The following is a 12,212-nucleotide window of genomic DNA, read 5'->3' on the forward strand; positions in this document are numbered from 1 at the left end:
CGTTGACTTATGAATAAAATTTCGAGTTCTTTTCATTATGACTCCATTTTGATTCTGAGCATATTATTTTGTGACTGCAATGGTTGGACCATCAGTGTTTGTTCAAGGACATGGAATAGCCCAAGTTCCTTTTGCCAAATGGCCCTGTCACAGAAACTCTCTATGCTCCTAGGGCAAATCGCACCCTATGAATAACCAACGGATTCCATGCAGAAATGCATGTAGAGAACGGAAAACAGTTCTTTTGCACTACCTCTAATGAATGCGTATAAAGATGCATCTTAGAGAAATGTATGTGTCTCTCTAGTGGATTCTATGTCATCACTATTCGAGGGATTAAATCCAATAAAGTTATGAGGGAAGATCTCTTGGATTTAGACACATATTGGCTTTGTCACGACAGGATAGGTCATCCTAGTCATGATATGATGATCCGTCTACTAAAGACTTCACATGGACATACATTCTTTCAAGCGAAACGAAGCAAGAATCAAAGATTGATTCTCAGACTAAGTGTGACTGCTGTCGCCGCCATCCACTGTCAGCCTAGGGCCACCACTGTCCCCCTTGAAAACTCCATAGAAGGCGTCACCTATGGCCATGAAGCCATGCATGTCAATCCCCATGGCCATGGAGCCATGGATGCCACTTCCCATGGTCCTAACGCCATGATGGGTGATGTAGTCACAACTTTTTCTTTGAATAGCGATTCAGATGCTCAGACCCAACCAAAATCCTCATTGGTTGCTTCTAAGCCCATTCCTTAGGAAAGTTAGGACTGAGACCGTCCTATGCAAAGGATATGAAAATACTCATTCTATTCTTACATAGAATCCTGGGGATTCTGTAGACTTATTCAACCAACTTGCGGACGTTTAAATATTTCATGATGTTGGTTGACATGCAAACACGCTGGTCACGTGGTGTGCCATTGTCCACCTATAAATGCTGCTTATACTACAGTCCTAGCCATATCATATGACAACGGGCTCACTCCCTAGATGATCTTATTCAGTTAATTAGACTTGACAATGCTAGAGAGTTTTTATTGAAGACTTTCAATGGTTATTATAATGGGACTGATGTTGGACATCATATTCCCATGTACACACCCAAATGGTCTCGTGGAAACGACTACGATGGTAGCCCAAAAATTGGTAATGCTCACAAATCTCCTTATATCCACTTGGGGTGATGCAATATCGCATGCAACTATGCTAATTCGTCTACGATCCACCGCCACTCAATCTATCTATGCATTACAGCTAATGACTAGGTACGAGTATCTCGTACTTACGCATATTTGAGTGAGTCATTTATGTGCCTCTTGAGCCGCCACAGCGTAGTACAATGGATCCTCAAAGACGAATGGGAAAATGCATTAGACATAAGACTCCAACAATCATCCGCCACTTAATTCCCTTGCTAGGAGATCTCTTTACCGCATGTCTTGCAGGTTGTCACTTTGATGAGACAATCTTCCCATCGTTAGGGGGAGACAAGAACATAGATGTTCAGCAGGAACAAGAGAAATTGTCATGGTCTGTCCCCACTATGTCTCATCTCTATGCTAAAGTGACAAGATCACACATATTTGCTGCAAACATGCCTGCGGATGGACGTCCCTATGAGAGGATGTAAGCGCCACCCTACACGGAGGTAGACATGACGCCAATGCCACAGAGAGTGGCACTTTGGCTTTATTGGACATGGCCCCAGCTAGGATGCATGAGAGGCCCGTGGGTTCGAAGGATACTTTGGCACAACTCAATCCTTGGATCATCGACACTCAAAATCCATCTCATGAGAATCTTCCAGATTAAGGTTATCGTTGGGGGACGCTTCAACATCAAAACCTATTTTTTAGAATATAGAGCTCTATGAAAATTACACTAGTGTACATGAGATGTGGGATAGAAACTCCATTATTATTGATGATGTATTTGTGCATTTTTTTGAGCATGAGTTTGTTGAGTCCGATGATATCAAACCACGCTCCATTGATGAATGAATGCCAACGTAGAGAAAATTGGCCTACATGGAAAGATGCGATCCAGGTTAATTTGGATTCTCTAGCGAAGAGGAAGGTCTTTTGAGCCAGTGATGCCAACACCTCCTAACATAAAACCTATTGACTAATGGGTCTTCATTAGAAAGAGTGATGAGAAAAAGATATGGTAATCTCGCCTTATGGCATAAGGCTTCTCACAAAACACCTTGGAATAGACTATGATGAGACATATTCTCTCGTAATAGATATCATTGCACTCTACTACCTTGTCAGTTTGGTAGTTTCCAAATAACTGAACATGCAGCTTACAAATGAGGTCATCACGTATCTCTATGGGGATCTAAATATGAAATAAATATGAAGGTTCATGGTGAACTTCATTTACCGAAGTCAAGTGGCTCTAGACCACGAAGCGCGTTTGCAATGAGGTTGAAACGCTCACTAAAGTGAATACTTGATTGGGAAGGGATATATAAATGCTCGCGCATTTCCATAACAAATTTCAGATTCTATAGCGGTTCATGTTAGACATGATCTTCACTGGAAGCCCTTAAAGAATTAAGGGAAACCGCCGAACACTTAAAATCTGAGTTTGAGATGAAGGATCTTGGGAGAACATTATTATGTCTCGTTTTGGAACTTGAGCATCGTGTTGATAGATGCTTAGGCGTTTTGACAAGGCTAGGTCAAGCCTTCAAGCACCCTTATGATCGTTCGAAGTCTTGATCCTGAAAAGAATCCTTTTCATCTGAAGGATGATGATGAAGATGTGCTAGAGGCAAAGGTGCTCTACTTAAGTATAATAGGCGCATTATTGTACTTACCCCAATGCACAAGACTGGATATTTTATTTATAGTGAACTTGTTAGCTAGATATCGCTTTTGGCCAACGAGACACCATTGGACTGGTGTTAAAGATATCTTTCGATACCTAAGTGGTACGATTGATATGGGCTTGTTTTATCCCTATAGAAAGATGATGGAATCGGACCCATCACACACTAGGAATGCCGCCAACATTGGTCTGCATCCTCTATCCCCATCCTAAAATGATATTAGTGTTTTGGAAGGTTTTGCTAGTGTTGGGTATCTCTCTGACCCACACAAAGGTCGTTCCCAAACTAGTTATGTGTTCACTATGGGTAAGACCGCGATATCTTGGAGGTCTATAAAACAGACCATTGTCGCTATATCTATGATCCATGCAGAGATTATTGCTCTTCACGAAGTGGTTCATGAATGTATATGGATTGGATCTATGATTACGCATGTTCGAAGCAATTGTGGTTTGAAGTTTATCACAAGATGAGCCTACGAGCATTTATGAGGATAATGCTGCTTGCATTGAATAAATGAAGCAAGGTTACATCAAAAGCGACGACACCAAGCATAATCAGCAACCACAAACTCTCCTTAAGATCAAAGTGAATAGGTTCGATCTGAGAACAGTATGGCACGCTTATTTACTAAGTCATCACCTAAATCCATGTTTGAGAAATATGTTGCATGCATTGGTTTGCGGAAGTTATCCGAACTCCCATGATCGTAGCCATTAGAGGGATATGCAGACATCAGGGGGAGATGTCTACATGTTGATCTCGAAACTTGAAGGGTGTGTTGTGCTCTTTTTCCCTTTCAACCGAGGTTATTTTTGTCCCACTGGGTTTTTGTTACTCAGCAAGGTTTTTAATGAGGCAATGAGAGAAGCACCATATTTGAGCGACACAAGGGGGAGTGTTCAAGTAAATCCAGAATATGTGTCTGGCCCAAACTTTAGATTACTTGCTCTAGTTGTAATATGGTTTGTATTAGAGATAATCTCGGAGAATCTTAGTAGATATCCAATCAATGTACGATTATGTTTTCATGTACAACTCTATCTCTATGCTTGTAATTCTCTATATAAAGAGACCCCTATTATCAATGAAAGCACGACTCAATTCTTTCCCAATTTCAGTTTTCCTATAAATATTAAGATTGAAATTATTTTGTAAGTGTTGGGTCATGCACCGTTGGTGCATAGAAGAATTTTCACACTCGTATGCGTTACTTCAATGGCTCCAAACTACATAGACACTATCAGCCAAGAAGGCATCGAAATAATTGCCATAGCTAACATGAAAATGTGTTTTATTCTCTGCATCATGTCTCAAAGAAGCCGAACTACGTGCAAGGACAGCTGTCAAGTACTTTGACAATAAGAGATTAGCAAGAGTAAACCTAGTAATCCCTGAGAGCAAAGCCATAACAATGGCTCAACATCTAGGCCAAGACCAAGACTCCTAAATCCTAGCTCAAACAGAGTAGAAACTTATTTAACCTAACAAAAAACCAAAGACCTAAGAAGATAAAAACATAGGTGGCCAACCCGCATTTCTCTCTCAAAGCACTAACTTGTGAGCATGTTAATCACGATGGTAGTGGTCTTGACACTAGTGTACAAGTCATGTGACTACATAGACAATTTAAGGAGAGTGAAATTTGCACTCCATTTTTTACATTCCACACTCCCTTCTTAGTTTTTTATTACCTTATTTCTAGAAAATTATGTAATTTTGGTAATATATAAAAGAGAAAAATTCAGCTACCGTTCCCAAACTATTTTGCCAAGGCCAATTTGATACCCGAACTCTCAAAAGTATCAATGTGATACCCAAAGACCTAAATTGGTATCAACGTGATACTTCCGTCAAAATTTTCAGACGGCGCGGTCTGTTTGCTGACATGGCAAGCACGCGGGTCAAAAAAAAAGTGAAATGACCAATTTACCCTTTTTTTTTATATAGAAAAATTCATCTATCGTCCCCAAACTATTTTGCCAAGACCAATTTGATGCCCAAACTCTCAAAAGTATCAATGTGATACCCAAAGACCTAAATTGGTATCAACGTGATACCTCCGTCCAAAATTTCTGACAGCGCCGTATGTTTGCTGACATGGCAAGCACGTAGGTCCCAAAAAAAGTGAAATGACCAATTTACCTTTTTTTTTTTTGTTAATTCATTTTTTTCCTTTTCTTTTCATTTCTTTTTCTTCCTTCTTCTTCTGGGATTTCCTTCTTCTTCTTCTTCTTAGGGTTTCGCGGCGCCAAGCAGCTTGGGGCTGAAGCTTCCAATCGAACCCGATACCGGTCGAAGAACCTGCTGGTGCTGAGATGATCAACGACACGTCGGCGTAAATTGGGGCGGCCGAGTTGTTGAGCGAGACGAGGCGTTCAGTCGGAAGGCACCGTGAGAGAGTGGCCGTCGAGGCGGAGTATGTAAGGTCTCCGAATGGAACGCGGTCCAGTTCTAGGGATGCCATTTTAGCTATTCTTCTTCTTCTTCTCTCTCCTCCTCTCTCTCTCTCCTCTCCTTCTCCTCCGCCCAAACCATCACTAACGCCCCCGAGATCCTCTCCAATTCCTGCTACAAATCCATCTCGGCGGCGTTAGTGATGGTTTGGGCGGAGGAGAAGGAGAGGAGAGAGAAGAAGAAGAAGAATAGCTAAAATGGCATCCCTAGAACTGGATCGCCTTCCATTCGGAGACCGCACATACTCCGCCTCGACGGTCACTCTCTCACGGTACCTTCCGACTGAAAGCCTCGTCTCGCTCAACAGCTCGACGACCCCAATTTACGCGGACGGGTCATTGATCATCTCAACACCAGCAGGTTCTTCGACCGGTATCTGGTTCGATTGGAAGCTTCAGCCCCAAGCTGCTTGGCGCCGCGAAGCCCTAAGAAGAAGAAGAAGAAGATCCCAGAAAAAGAAGAAGGAATCAAGTTGATACCAATTTAGGTCTTTGGGTATCACATTGATACTTTTGAGAGTTCGGGTATCAAATTGGCCTTGGCAAAATAGTTTGGGGACGGTAGATGAATTTTTCTATAAAAAAGGGTAAATTTGTCATTTCACTTTTTTTGGGACCCACGTGCTTGCCACGTCAGCAAACAGACGGCGCCGTTAGAAAATTTTGACGGAAGTATCACGTTGATACCAATTTAGGTCTTTGGGTATCACATTGATACTTTTGAGAGTTCGGGTATCAAATTGGCCTTGGCAGCATAGTTTGGGAACGGTACCTGAATTTTTCTCTATATAAAACCAACATGTATTGATGAAAAAAAAATCTGAAAACTCAATTGGGAGTGTAGCTTGTAAAGAGATGAGTGTGAATTTCACTCCCCCAATTTAATAGGTTGTGTCAAAGAGTGTCATGTGAATTCTAATACAAAGTGTTGTTGTTATTATATAAAATCACTAAAATGACACTTGTGGTTGTACTACATAAAGTGAAAAGTAGATGATACCTAAAAATCACTACAACAAAACTGCTTATTCATAGCACTTAAATTGTATGTACCTTATTCTTTGATAGCGTTTGTAAAATTTTAAACGCTGTTAAAAAATTGAGCGGGAGCAAGCGGGTAATGAAAAACGTAGGCGGGCTTAATTTTAGGTAGGTGACACTTCAAATGAAAAGCAATGACTAGGACCTTAAAAACCTCTTCTCTTTCGGTGGCCGCTCTCTCTCCTCTCTCGGTAGCCGCTCTCTCTCTTCATCCCCACCGAGCTTCTTTCTCTCTCGATTGTAGACACTCTCCTCTTCTCTGTTCTTTTCTTCATAAGGTATGAAACATGAAAGGAACTCATCAATCTTCTCTCTTCATCCCCACGGAGCTTCGAAATCTCTTCACTTTGAAAATTTCTTTTGATTTTAATTTAAGAATGATATCTGGGTATTGGTTTAATTTTTCGTTTTTCTGTTTCAAAACAGGAGAGCTTTGCAAAGGATTAAATTTCACTTTGAAGGTAACGGTAAATTAAGCATATACTCGCTTCTGTTTTCTGCAAGTAACTCTCTCTCTCTCTCTCTATCTATCTCTCTCTCTCTCTCTCTTAGGGAAGACATTGTTGTTCACTACTATTCTTGTTAATTGCTTACATTACCGACAAACCAATATATTTCATTCTCTTGTTGTTTGTCACCTTTCTCCTTGTATTGGTTTTTTTTTTTGTTTGGGTAATTGCAGGTTTGTATTTTTTATTTGGTTCTTCGAGCTCTAGACACTGTGGGTACGTATCTATTTTCTTGGGTCTTATGCTTTCTAAATGCTTTACTGTTGATTGTGTTTGAAAGATTCAATTTGGCTTGTTTGAGCTTAAGATTCAATTAGCCTTGGGCATGTGGTGTTGTTTGTTGGGCAAAATGTCAGCATAAAGTTTACTGAAATTTCAAATTAATTGGACTTGATTAGACACTAGGTGAAAATGATTTTTAGCTTTATGAACATTATTTGGTCCATTAGCTTAATAAGGCCATTCTCTTAGGTTGGATTTTTGTCTCTATTTTCCTCATTCTGTTCAGTTTTGCTAGTCATATTGTTCTTGATGCCTGTACAGAATCATTGTATATAAAAACTGAGTCTGTTTGATCTTTGTCTTATTTTTTGTGTGTTGAGTTGTATCTTTATTTGCAGTCATGGTGGTTCAGATGAATTGTTAAGTCCTTCAAATACAGGTTCTTTTGTAGAGCATCGTCCAAGACTTATACTCAGGTTAATAATCCAAGGTATGCTTTTGCCTTCTGCAGCTGCATTTTTCAGTTCTATTCTTATGTATAATCATATGATACATTCTCAAAAAAATTAAATTAAAAAGTGATAAAAAAAATATATATATATATATATACAAATATATATATATATATATAGGATTTTTCTCAGGTGTGGACGTCCGTACCGAAATTTTGGTACGCATTTCCGGTTTTCACCCACTTTTCAATCACATAGTTTGATCTTAACCGTTCAGTTTTTAGGTCCTAATGTATAGATCATCTCTACAAAATTTTAGCCAATTTGGTGATCGTTAAGGCATCCAAACTGTAATTTACACAAACGAACCGAATCTGTCGAACCGGAACAGTTCGTGTACATTGTTATAATTTGCAGTTTTGGATGCCTTAACGATCACCAAATTGGCTGAAATTTTGCAGAGGTGATCTATACATTAGGACCTAAAAACTGAACGGTTAAGATGTGAAAATGTGATCGAAAAGTGGGGGAAAACGGGAAATCCGTACCATTCGCACTGTACGGACGTCCGCACCGTAGCTGGACTGTGTGTGTGTGTGTGTGTGTGTATATATATATATATAGGATATTTCTCAGGTGCGGACGTCCGTACTGAATTTTCGGTACGGATTTCCTGTTTTCGACCACTTTCCGGCCACATTTTTACATCTTAACCATTCAGTTTTTAGATCCTAATGTACAGATCACCTCTACAAATTTTCAGCCAATTTGGTGATTGTTAAGGTATCCAAAATTGCAATTTATACGAACGGACCGAATCTGTTGAACCGGAACCGTTCGTATTTATAATGGTAAATTGTAGTTTTGGATGCCTTAACGATCACCAAATTGGCTGAAATTTTGTAGAGGTGATCTATACATTATGACCTAAAAACTGAACGGTTAAGATGTGAAAATGTGGCCGGAAAGTGGGGGAAAACCGGAAATCCGCACCTAAGAAAAGGTACAGACGTCCGTAGCGGAGACGGACTGTGTATATATATATATATATGTATGTATATATGTATGTATGCATGTGAATGCTAGTAGGTCAGATTATTCTATGCATCATATGTCAGATTAAACTTTTTTCTTCTTTATTAATCTTAATTCCTTTTATAGAGAATGTGAACTTAACATAAAAGTTGATTATCTTTGAGTGATTATTTAGCTTATTTGTCTTGCATTAATTTAAAGTTTCCATCTTTCATGGCTAGTACCCTTTCATTGATTTAAAGTTCTCATCTTTCAGAATTGTTCTTATAAAATAGAGTAGTAGTGCTTGCCATGAGCTTTATAGTGGAGCTCCCAAGCTAGATGTCACTCCGAAGTTTTTAATGATGGATTCCTCTTCTGGTAACCACAAAACTGAAAAGGGTGGAACCTCGACTTCAAGTGTTCCTGCTAATGGGGATATGTTTGGACGAGTTGTAAATGGTACTGGTGAGACTGAAGGTAAGGATAGCTGGCCGAATCCACTTTTCCGCTACATTGTGAATCAATCTAAAACCTTGCTCATATTTTTGTAACGTACTTTGCAGGCAAGCGGCTAGCGTTTTAGTGGAGTGGTTAAATAGTTTACTTCCTGATTTAGGTTTACCAGAAACTGCTTCATATGAGGACTTGAGATCAGTATTGATTGATGGTACCATTTTATGTAGGCTATTGAACAGGCTTAGACCTTGTTCTGTTGACGAGGTTGATTTCCTAGTCTCCCCCTACAAGTTATTTACCAGTTGGATTGAATGTCTGGTATCTTTGTGAGATTTTCCTTGTTCATAAGTTCCCTCTTACTCATTTTTTGGTTTATATTATTGTGCAGGGATCTATGAAGACTGTTATAGATTGTCTTTTAACACTTAGAACACGACTTGGGTCAAGTGTTACAGCAGAAGGTTTTTCTCTGTTTAGTCCAACTGGTAACTATGACAGGCCTCGAAGAGATTTATCTTCCCGTGGATTTAGTTCTCTGTTAATTGTAGAAGAGAGGTAGAATGTCTTTATCTGAGTCAAAATATCAATGTGCATTGTGTAGTCCTCCTATATCAGGTACAGTTATTCTCTTGCACTCACTAGATCCATCACGCATGGTAACTGGCTGATAATGATTATGGATAAAAGAAGATAGTAGTAAATTGTGAGCCCCGTAAAAATGTGTCCAGCCTAGTGGGGATCATATGGTACATTATTCAACGATCTCGGTAAACGTGATGATGCTCGAGAAAATTTTCGAGAATTTTCACAAAGTGAAATCTTAAATTTAGGAGTTGGATAATAAAGTACACGGCACGACGAGTTCGTGGAAATTTTCAGAGTATTATTAGGATACCCGAGCTATTTATAGTGGCTGTCCAAAGTTTTGGGATTTTAGAAATTAATTACAGAAACAGAAAACAGGTGGAGCAATCCTAGCCATCCACCGTCTCCACCGCTTGATCCTAGCCTTCCATCATTAATTGGACACATCTATATAAGTTGTGAACGGTGGGAAGACACATGAACATTCGAGAGAGAGAGAGAGAGCTCGGTGCTCTCTGAACCGAGACGCAGCGTGACCCGGCCACCGCGCCACCTTCCGGCCACCGATCGCTGACGGACGACCACCGTCTGCTTCATATCCGCGTCGCCTACCTCCCTATATCCTCAGATCGTCCATACACTGACAGTGAACAGAGCAGCAAAGACGGGAAGCCCTGAGCTTTCTCCGGCCACCTCTGTAACTTCCGGCGACCGATTAAGCTATACTTGGTATGGGAACTCACCTCCTCGTCATGCTAAACACCCCAGTATAATTAGTTTTCCAATTCGAACAACTTTAACTCATCTTCTTTTATGGGTTGTTTCTGCCTCCGTCGCGGTTCCTCGACGCCGGCAGCTTTCCGAGCTCTTCCCGGCTTCATTTTGGCTTGGTTGCATCTATAGGAGGAATCTGGCCACAATTGGAGCAGAAAGCCACAAACTTGCTGGGTTGCAGACGTCGAACTCCATTACTGGTCGAGCTTCAAATTAGGTAGGACGGAGTTGATCAACTCGGCGTCGACTAGGCTATCTCCGGCAATTGTGTTCTTCGTCATCGAGGTTTCGTCTGCAAATTCGACCCCATAAGGTAAAATTGAGGTTCTGTACTTCTGGGCACTCTTGATAGATTTGTTGAACTGTAGTGTTTGGTTGAAATCAGAATATCCTGGGTACGAGCTTGATTACATGCACATAGTGGGTTGTTTGCCTTGAGTTGACTAACTTGTGATCATCAAGTTTGATGTTTTGATCGTACTATTTTGGCTGTTGGTTGTTAGGTGTTTTTGATGACTTTTGTTCAAGACTAGTTTTGGTATTAGTGTTGAATTGAGATTATGTGGTGGAAGTGGCCTAAAGTAATATATGGGTGTCTAGAGTAAATTAGATACACCCATATTGAGTAGAAAATATGTTGGGAAAATATTGGGTGTCCTTAGTAATTCCCTTGAATTATTATGCGACACAAATGTTAAGTAAAGAAAAGAAATTATCTATTTGTATATATTGGGTGGCCTTAGAAATCGGGTACATTCAATATATGTTTGGTCAATATTGGTCAAACGTGGTCAAAATAGTCAATCCTGGTCAAACCAGGAAAGGTTGGTCAAAACAGGAAAAGTTGGTTTGGACGATTCATTAATCGTCGAGATTTCCTATAATAGTTCAAAAGGTATTAATTATCGAAATGTCGGAATCTAGGACTCCAGTTACCCGAGGAGGACTCCAGTTACCCGAGGAACAGAAGGTTCTCAACTCTCGGAGTACGTGAGAGAAAACATCGGAATCCAGGTAGGGATTCAGGACTCTCCTCGGTTGGTGATTTTCTTATATATTTTTATTTAGTTGGTATGGTTTGGTTATGTTCAAATGCAATGCATACTAACCAAACCATGTGAGAAATGTGATGGCTTGAGAGCAAAGGGTGGCTCTGACTTCCTTGGGTTCGATCCCCAAAACCTCCGAAAGGTTAGTTACGCCGGTCGTCCGGGTATTCCGATCGTAAGGACGGGCCTGGTATGTGTGCATAGCTAGGTAGCGGACGCTCTTGCTACGCTTACCTGGTGATAAAGTAAACTGAGGTAAGGTCGTGTAGTGGGTCTATGGGACCGGCCATCTGGTAAGATTCAGCGCGCGTATTCAATTTAGTATCATGCATTGATTTTCGAGTCAAAAAGCATTCTTATAAAGTTTGTCGTTCTTTTAAATATTTGGTTTAAGCAAGTTTTCATACTGGAGCGCTCCAAATACTTATCTGTTGATTTTCAAACCTAGTCGAGTTAGAGTCCTTGTTGAGCAGCGAGGACGAAAGCTCACCCCTACTACAGTATGGATGCAGGTACTGTGCACTGGTGACGGGACAGTAGTAGACGGAGCTGGGTGTGCGGAACAAGTTCGGTAAATCATTGTTTGGTTTCCGTTCTAAATTCTACTTAGCGATTTTCATGTTTCTGGACTTGTTGAAATCTAGTCTCGTGTCAACTTTAGTTGAATTCCTTTCATTGGGATTTGTACCTCATGCTAGCTTTTATCCAAGTTCTGGACGAATGAAATAGGTTTTAACAACTCAAGTTTTTCACCTCAAAATATTTGTAGCTTCCGCTGTGTTTATACGAAAAGTTTTCAAACAA

The sequence above is a fragment of the Rosa chinensis genome, chromosome 5, assembly GCF_002994745.2.
Source record: "Rosa chinensis cultivar Old Blush chromosome 5, RchiOBHm-V2, whole genome shotgun sequence".
In the NCBI taxonomy this organism is placed as follows: Eukaryota; Viridiplantae; Streptophyta; class Magnoliopsida; order Rosales; family Rosaceae; genus Rosa; species Rosa chinensis.